Below are 9216 nucleotides of genomic sequence, written 5' to 3' on the forward strand. Positions count from 1 at the left end.
GAATTTCAGGTAAGCAATAGTGTGAAGACAGCATAATAACCTATCCAATATGGAAAATGCAATCTCAGTATTTGGGAAATTTGAGACATAAGGAATGGATTTGGAGGGGGAAAAAGGTGATCGAAGGAAGCCTAGGGCCTGAACGCTTTTAAAATGCTGGCTCAGTGTCTACTGCGCTCTTAATTAAATCCTGATCCCTTTTAGCCTTATGCATATGGTTAAGTGTCACTGAAGCCAAAGGGATTTAAGAAGACTCTGTTCAGCACGTGACTCTAGCATTGCTCAAATTGCTGCCCGAGTTGCTTGAGTTACATGTTATTAGTAAGGATCTGAAGAATTACGTATTTCAATAGTTTCATTGTTTTACAAGGTTCTTCAGTGTCATGGTGAAATTTATATCTTGTGAGGGGTAATGCAGCTTATACAAATTGACATCTTCCACCTCCAGTGGAATGTAGATATGGGAGGGAGTAAATGAAGAATGAGAAGGTTTCTCTCTTTTTTTTTTTTTTTTTTTTTTTAAATCGGTTTTACAGAATCAAGAACATACTAAGCACTTAAAACAGAAGTCCAACACTAGCTTGCAGACAGTAAACAAATAACAAAAGGAAATTGGTGATACCACAACATCACTGATACTTTAAAAGTCTGCATTGATAATTGTGGGATTGATACCACTTTGAAACTTACAAACGATTTATATACAATAATGACCTTTAAGACTATAATTACTGTAGAGTTTAGTTTAGCCTTTATTTTGTTTCTTTCCTTCATTTAGTGCTTTTGCATCCATTACTTATCCTGTTTGTTGGAAATTACTTGTGTGTCTTTAAGCCAAATACAAGTGTTTTTAATGTATTGGGAAGATACAACACTATCTGTTGTCAATCAAGTTAGAGGCGGTGGCCAAATCACAACTTTACAGAACAGAAATGAGTCCCCTGTTATTCTGGGTATGTGGAATCCTTGTTATTATTACTTTATGTCCAGGTTTGAGTTAGTATAAGGACGCCTACCTTTTCTTCCTTCCAACCTCCTCCTTCTAGGGGAAAGCATGGCTGTTGGTATTTTTCATCTTCCTGGAGCCTTAGATAGACTTGAGCGAATGCAGAGAAAGAAAGATTCAGGGATCAGACAAAAAAAAAGGTCATTATATGAATGAAGAACCCTTCTGTTCTTTTTGAGCAGAGAGCACTCTGAAGAAGATACCAAGTTTTTTTCATCACATTTGGTATTTTGCTGAGCACGTTTGCATGTTACACTCTCCTGCTCAAATGTTGTTGCAAATATTTAAGCTGTATGTACAATAAATGCACAACAAAATCATGGCTACTTTGAAGGAAAAATGCTTGACTGACTTGAAGGGCAATAACATCTTTTAGTGGTTCCCATGCAAGCAAGATCTCTGTATTCTTTGATTTTGCATGTGTTTTAGCTTTGCATGTGTTTGGTTATTTGGATCAAACACTCCTATGCATCGATGTGAAAAACACTAAAATCTCAGCATCGCTGGTATGTGGGGCTCTGGGATTTGGATGTTATCAGTTCTCATTGGCAAGTTAGGCGAGCATGGACCATTGCCATCATTTCATCCAGCCTCCTTCAATGCTGCCCAGTTTTTTCTCTCTTGGATGCTATTTATTCGGGCCATAGCTATTCTTGCTGTCAATATGAGCTGGTCAGCACTTCCAAGGTCTTGGTAATATAAATAATATTCCTGCTTGTCCCAAAGCCTTATAGACTTCACTGGATACCTATACGGTTGCAAAGTTTGTTGCTCTAACAACAAGCTAGTGGTTCCTTGCCTCATGAAAGTGCATATTCACAATGATCTTTAAATTTAAAATATTTTACCAGACAAGTCTTTCAAGACTGATTTTTTTATTATTTTTTTTCCCTAAAATGGTGTATTGGGAAAACAATGTTTTACAACCCTAGTGTATAATTTCCAAAGCAGTATATTCATAGGACAAATGCCAATAAGTTTGAATGTTACGCAAACAAAAATGCTATAAATTACGTGTGGACTATTTACATAAAAACTTCAGTTTGAGAATTTACACAATAATTCATTTTTAAGTATTTTATAGCATATTCAGTAGAAAAGAGGAAAGTAACAGAGTTAAACCGTATCTTTTGTAATTCAGAAGTTTAGAAAGGAAGATTTATCAGATGGTCAGTCAAATTTTGCATAGTCGTGAACAATAAAATCTCAACTTATTACAGCTGTAGTTACTTGACAGACAAGAGCATTCAGCTACCATAAGCCAGTAACATGAATTGACTAGTAGTCGCTGTAAACAGATGTTTATGCATTACAATTCAGTGACTAAAGGAATTAGTTTTGTAACATATCAGGGATTTCTTGTTTAATATTAGTGGTATTACATACACAGATTAGAAGGGAAGAAATCTTATTCCCCTTTCTGATAATAAGACTTGCACAACTGTAAACTCAGATCTCTCCTATTAATGTTTTGAAAGTCTGGCAAAGTTGGAAAGCAAAAAACTGGGGTGTGAAGGCTCTGCCTTGCTCCTGTCAGGGTCAGAACTCTGCCAGGCATGTAACATCTCTAGCAAAGCCTCTTTCATCACAGTGGGCATTTCGACAGGATATTCACTATTAACAAATCCTTTCCTTTGCATTAGCTAAAGTGAAAATTTTAAACCAATTTATAATAGTTTTCTTCATTTTAAACAAAAGCCTGAAGGGGTTAAAACTGCATGGATGGAAGGCCATGGTCTTAAGTTTAGGTTCTGAGTTTTCCTGAGGAATGAAGAATATTTCTTGATTTCAGTTCTGTTAATTTTTAATATGTTGTTCTACAGAAAATACATTAACGTATATTACAGCTGAAATATAAACCCACCTTTGTATACAAAACAGAGATGCTATTTGTTTATCCTCTGTTTTCTCTCCCCTGCCATAGCAGGTTTAAGCAGATCACAGCTCTATTTGTTTTATTACAACCTGCTTAAACCTGCTATGGCAGGGGAGAGAAAACAAGGACGTTTCTTATTGCAGTGCTTTCATTTATGATAAAAACTTCAAAACTTGTGATGATCTGACGAGTTACAAAACTCATTTTTCTTCAGCCGAGTGGCCACAACAAACCAACAAAATGTGAACTTCAATGCTTCAGTCAGATACGCTGCTTGAGTATTTTCAGAATGAAAATGCTATCTTCTTACCCTCTTTTTACAACACAGTCTTGCTCTATTCATTTTGTCTTTGTTTAACCTGAAAAAATCCCAAAAGTTCAGAGACAATATTCTGCCATTTCCCAGTCTCATGGTATTAAGTGGTCTGAAATACTCCCTCCGTCTTAATACCTCCAAAACCTGGCCTTAGCACCTGGCACTCCTTTGGGAGCGGTATATTCCTGGCCAGTGCTTCTATTTAATACAAGCTTCAGAGATTCAACAAGAAATGTAGAAATGTATTTTCAAGAGAACTTTTTATATTGAGACTAAATCTAGCCTATATAGATATATATAAACCAAATCCAAATTACAAAAAAAAAAAAAAAAAAAAAACAAAAAAAAACAACCAACAAAAAACCAAACACCACCACTCCCCCCCAACAAATAACCAACAAAAAATAAAACAAAACAACCACACCAAAACCAAAATCACACCCACCCTTCTGGAATGTCCCTTCTTATATGAAGTCAGATGGCTGGTGAATTCCACAGCTGTGTGGTTTCTAGCCTGATTTTAGGCTTCTGTTATCTTCATGGTGACCAGCTTACGCATTCAATTACATTCAATAATTTCTGGGTTTGCAATTTGAAAAAATGCGCTTTAGGGCATCATCCCATTCCATTTGTTTCTTTGGAGATAGCACTGTGATGCTTGTGAACAGCATTTCAAACAAATTAGGGTTAAATGAATTCTCATATTCAGAAGTTTCTTTCATTTGGCTATTTAGAAGGAGAATTCTTTTCATTCCACTTTTGTTTCATTGGTCACATGTGTCAGAATTAAATGCACAAATACAGTAGCAACAGAGAATCTGTACCTGTATAAAACAAGCATTTTGTGCAACGGCGTAAGTTTTCTGAGTCTATGTACATATAAAAATGTATTTACGTAGTGGAAGTGGAATTAAGAAATTGTTTTGCGCATGTGACAGGCTAAAAATTGTTGTTTATATGTTTACACACATCTGCAGGTGTTTAGGTTTATGTATGTCAAGCTGACTAGAAAACTCATGAGAGTGGTGAGCCGACTCTTGCTGAAGGCATGTGTAGGAAGGAAAGGCCAAATGAACTCAAAAATACACTTGTTGTAATGTTAGACGGAATTGATGGTCTAGTGATCCCTCATCACATTTTTTTTTCCAAAATGAAGCCTGGTTTTGGCCACTCTTTTGTAGCATGCCACCTTGATTTAATGTACAAAATGCTTGAGCTGTTGGATATGACCGTAAAACTTTTTACCTTACTTTCAGGTTTTAAATTTTATCTCAGTAACAAGCACCTACATTTCATTACAAGTGAACGAGACTCTCTGAGAATAAATCATTGCAATTGTTTTTGCTTCCTTAGTAGATGAGTAGACTTCAGTTTCTTCCCTGTAGCTCAAGTACAGGTATAGGATAGGAGAGAACAGTTTACTTGGGTCTCAGATATAAATACAAAGTCATCCTCTTCTGGACAAAATTTAGTTAGAGTTAATCCAAATTTAAATTTAAGTCTGGCTTTGGCCAGCACGTCAGTGTGGCTTTAAGTATAGCAGTCATAAATAAAATTCCAGAAGAACAGATCATATTCCATGACATCTCTCTTAGTTTGTTCTCTGGTGTTCATTGTCCCAGCTCTGAAGAAGTATGACCCCTTCTAACATAGTATGTTTCTTTTTAAATGGTGAGCATACCTAGGTCCAGCTGTATTTAATTAGATCCCTGTTGGCACACCTTTCTGTGCAATATCTGAACCCCAGCTGGGGTGAAAGCTTATGGTATTGGAAAACTCGGTGGAGCTCTGTTTGGAGAGGTCCTCTATGAGGTACGAGGACATCTACGTTTGATTTACCATGCTTCTGGATTTTCTTTTTCTTCTGAGCTATGTGTTCTTTGTCCAAGATTTTTCAGTGTTTTACAGCTCTGTCAGTCAGTCTAATAAAAAGATATTGCATCTTCTTACTAATGATTCCTCTCCTATGCCCTTAGACTGTTACAGCTGCAACAATATTGCTGCTATTTAAATCTTCACATTAATCTCTTTTGTTTTGCTTCTATTTTTTCTATTAAAGGAATCAGGGTTTACTTTGGTAAATATATTTTTCTTCAGGAAAGTAGTAATTCTGTGGATGCATAGTAACTTAATAGTTATTACATTTTACAGATTTAACACTTAATTTTTTTAACCTTTTTAAGAAAATGCTAATCAATTTCATACTAAAGGTAGCTCATCTTTTAGAAATGTTAATGAAAAAACTCCAGTATAGATGCAGTTTAAATTATTTCCTGATCCTTGTGTTTTAAGATCCTATGAACCTGATAAATGCAGCACAATACTACCTTATCATTCTATATTTTAAAAAACCCAACACATTCACCATTGATTTTGAAAGAGGCATTCTTTTGACTGTAATAAAAAAATAAAAAGTATTAGTTCAGTGGATATTAATGTGCTCACAGTTTGGCTTTCCTAGACGAGTATTAGTTGCTGTTGAAATGGCCCTCAGTAAAATCATACCAAAAAAATTACCATGTTTTTATAACGTTTGGAGTGCTTGTACTGAGCAGGCAAAGACTGACAGATAAACCTCTCTGTTCTGCTGCTTAGAAGTTGAAATAAGAAGGCCAGCTGAACGTGCCAGATTTTTTGCTGTGGCTTCTCTAGATGCTGAGACTTTTAGAATCTTGCTTATAGAGTGAAGGTCCTGTCACATCCCAGAATATCCAACACTGGCACTTTAACCTCACTGCCTCCGTGTCCCTATTAATATTTTAGCTTCTTGTTCACATGTAGTTTTTATTTGAAGAGCTTTTTTTCCTTTTAAGGTAGGTAGCTTTTTTTTTTTTTTTGTCTGCTCTTATTTTGTTTGCATTTTTTATTTAAAGACTCTAAAACAAATGTGCTACGTGCTGGAATGTCTAAAGGGAACAATAAAAGTACATGTTTACATTCTCCTTTCTCCTCCATCAGATATCTACTTAATCAGAACACAGCAAACTGTTAATTTCTGAATATTGCTGTTGGACAATTCCAGTGAACTTGATCAGAATACTCAAGGAATTAAGCCTACACAGTACTTACATGTTTGGAGGTTTCAGATTCCAAAGCAAAACCTCACCTTAAGTAACTGAAAACCCAAAGGTCTTCCATGAGCATTGATTAAAGATAATGGGTTTTGACTTGACCATGTTCTTGGTTTTTCAGCAGTGCACGTAGAGTAGGGAAAGATGCATAAAGTTAAAGGAAAAAATAAAATCCTCTCTAATTGAAATTCAGCACCCTCCCAAGATTCTTAATATCTATTGGGTGAACTGTAACTGTGGAGCACTTTATCCATCAGACAACTCCAAACAAAATACAGTGTGTTAAACAGCCATATTAACAGATTAAAAGGATATTTGCATGTGTTTAGCAATCGCACACGAAGCTTAAACAATCTGACATCCTTTCAGCTTCCACCTCCTGTTTTGTCTTTTGAACCTTGCTAATAGCATCTACCTCCTTCCGAAAGAAACTCTGTCTGTTTTCTCCCTTCCCATTGGCTATATACTGTGAAATCAAAGTCTACTGAGTTAAAATCAGAGGTCCAGGCAAAAGAAGTAAGATGGTCAGAGACCCTTTAAAACAAAGTATAAGTTTTAAACTCTGCAAAGTTAAAGTTGTAAGAGGGTTTACCGCACTACTGAACAAGTGCAACAGATCCAGATACTCTAAAACTCATCCTAAAAGGATCTGAAGCAGCAGCTTTGCCACTGGAAGTCAGAGATCAGGCTTTAAAAATGTGTCCTGTTGAGTGCAGAGGTCACTAGCGGAGCTCCAGATGTTGGTGTGTTTTGGGGCGAGAGGGGCAGTTTGAAGTTAAATCTCTGCTTTTGCCAGATCTGCTCCCTCTCTCCTCTGGGTGGCTATACACTGAGTTTTGTTTGCCCTAACCTCGCAGTGGGATGGTTCAGCACGCTGAAATGAATTTCTGCTGCTACAGCAACATGAAAAAATCAGAAGAATCCAAGCACAAGAGCTGACACCTAGTATAGAGAGTCTACGACAGCACTATGGCGAGCAAACTTTGGGTAACAGAAGGTTTCAAAGTACTTTAAAATACATCAGAGATTTGCCTGAATTCTCTTATGTGACACAGAAGATACCATAAACAGGATTTGGCTGTGGTTTCAGAGTAGCCAGATTTACACTTTGATGTATTCCCTGTTAGAGACTATAGCTTTCTTTCTAGAAAGATGTCTATTACACTCTTGGAGTACCAGCAGAGAGCAGATGAGATGATAGGCTTTTTCTCTTGTACAGAAAGAGAAACAGCAAGAAACTGCGAGATGGTCCTTTCTTATCACAGTTTGCAGTGAGGAAAGAATAGATCAGTGTGTCAGGCTATTACTTAGCCATGGCGTGACTGATGACTGAGGGCTGTTGCTGCTTGTAAGGTTGTGAAGGCTTCCGTGTCTGCACAAATAACACGTAGTGAAAAACCAAGTCCGTTGGCTGGAGCGATGGGTATTAAAAAGAATCTTGAATTATTATCTTGTTTAATAGAAAGAAATGTTAAATGCAATTATTTTTCCTTTAGGTTTTCAAGAGCATTGTAACAGAGTCCATCAGCCACTAACATCATACAAACTGTAGTCACAGCACAATCATACACAGAAGTGGTCTTTCGTCAACCAGGTTGAACTGTAATTCAATAGAGAGATAAGCTTTGAACCTTTTGTACTCCATATGAATGTCCCATAATACATGTTTTTTTAGTGGCTTGCTCTTGTTTTATTTCAGGCTTTCTGTTTTTATTTTGCTCCCTCTCCCTTCCTGGTGTCCTCATTAAAATCTGCCATTTAGAGACTATTTTTACCTGCGTTATTCGGGTCTGTGGAAAAATATGACTAACTACAGCTTAGATCTAATCTTTAAAAATACACTATGAGTTCAGCATAACCTTATTTTCTCCTCATGCTTGATCAGGCTTTAGTTATACATTAGACACCTAACATTTATGCCTTAATGGTGTAACACCATTTTGGTGAGAAGCACTCTGTGACCACTGCAATCTTGTCCACTGCTCAACCCAGACACCCTTTGTGATGCTTTCCAACAAGATCCTCATCCATTTCTGCCAGAGAGAGACACCATGCCTTCCTACCCACCTAGCATGAGCAGTGGCAGCAGTCAGATGTAGATGTACAGTGCTTTGAGCACATGAGTCACAGTAATGGGCGCCTGGACATCTCATTGCTGCTTCAGTTCACAGCTCGTAGTTACACTTACTGTGGTCTCCTGTGGTGATAAATAGGATTATCTTTGCTGACGGTATTCAACAAAACATTGCTTTCCTTCCTATTGCTTCTGCCAGCTCAAAGAAGCAAAGAGGTACCCAGGAGAAGCAGTGCTGAAGGATGCCTGTAGAGCCAGGCAGAAGAACGTCTCATCTGAGAGCCATGTTTCCACTCTTAGCTGCTGCTCCCCAACTATTCTCCAAGAAAGCATCTTGTGAGGGGTGTGCTTCCTTGTGGGAGTTAAGGCTGTGTCTACACTAACTGGCAAGACTGTGCCTGCTTCCTCAGACATCCGAGCAGCAGATGTATGTGGTCCAGTTCACGTGTAAGTGTGGGGTTGGTTCACTGCAAAGGGCTGCATCTGATCCATTTGGACATAGCCCTGTGTTTCCTGGCATTGCATACAGCCTCAGAGACAGTTTCGCCCCAGCAGATCCTAAAATGTTCTGGCTTTTGTCCTTGCCCTTCAGTAAAATGAAGTGCTGGATTAAATTCCCATGTTGCTTATACAACATGTTCCTTTGTCCTCTTCCAGTCTGTTGGTGCTTTTTTCATTTTGTGTGGATGCTGAATGTCATGGTCCCTGATGGTGAAGGACTAGTACCCCCATCACTTAGGCTATTAATCCTGGGATGACTAAGTGAGCACCACCTGGCTGATTATGTTATTTAACTGGGCTCCCAGCCACCCAAAACCATCCCCTGGTGTAAATAATTTGTTAAAAAGAAGATACATTGTTTTATGATTTGAA

Source organism: Falco punctatus (assembly GCF_963210335.1).
Source record: "Falco punctatus genome assembly, chromosome: 1".
NCBI classification, from domain to species: Eukaryota; Metazoa; Chordata; class Aves; order Falconiformes; family Falconidae; genus Falco; species Falco punctatus.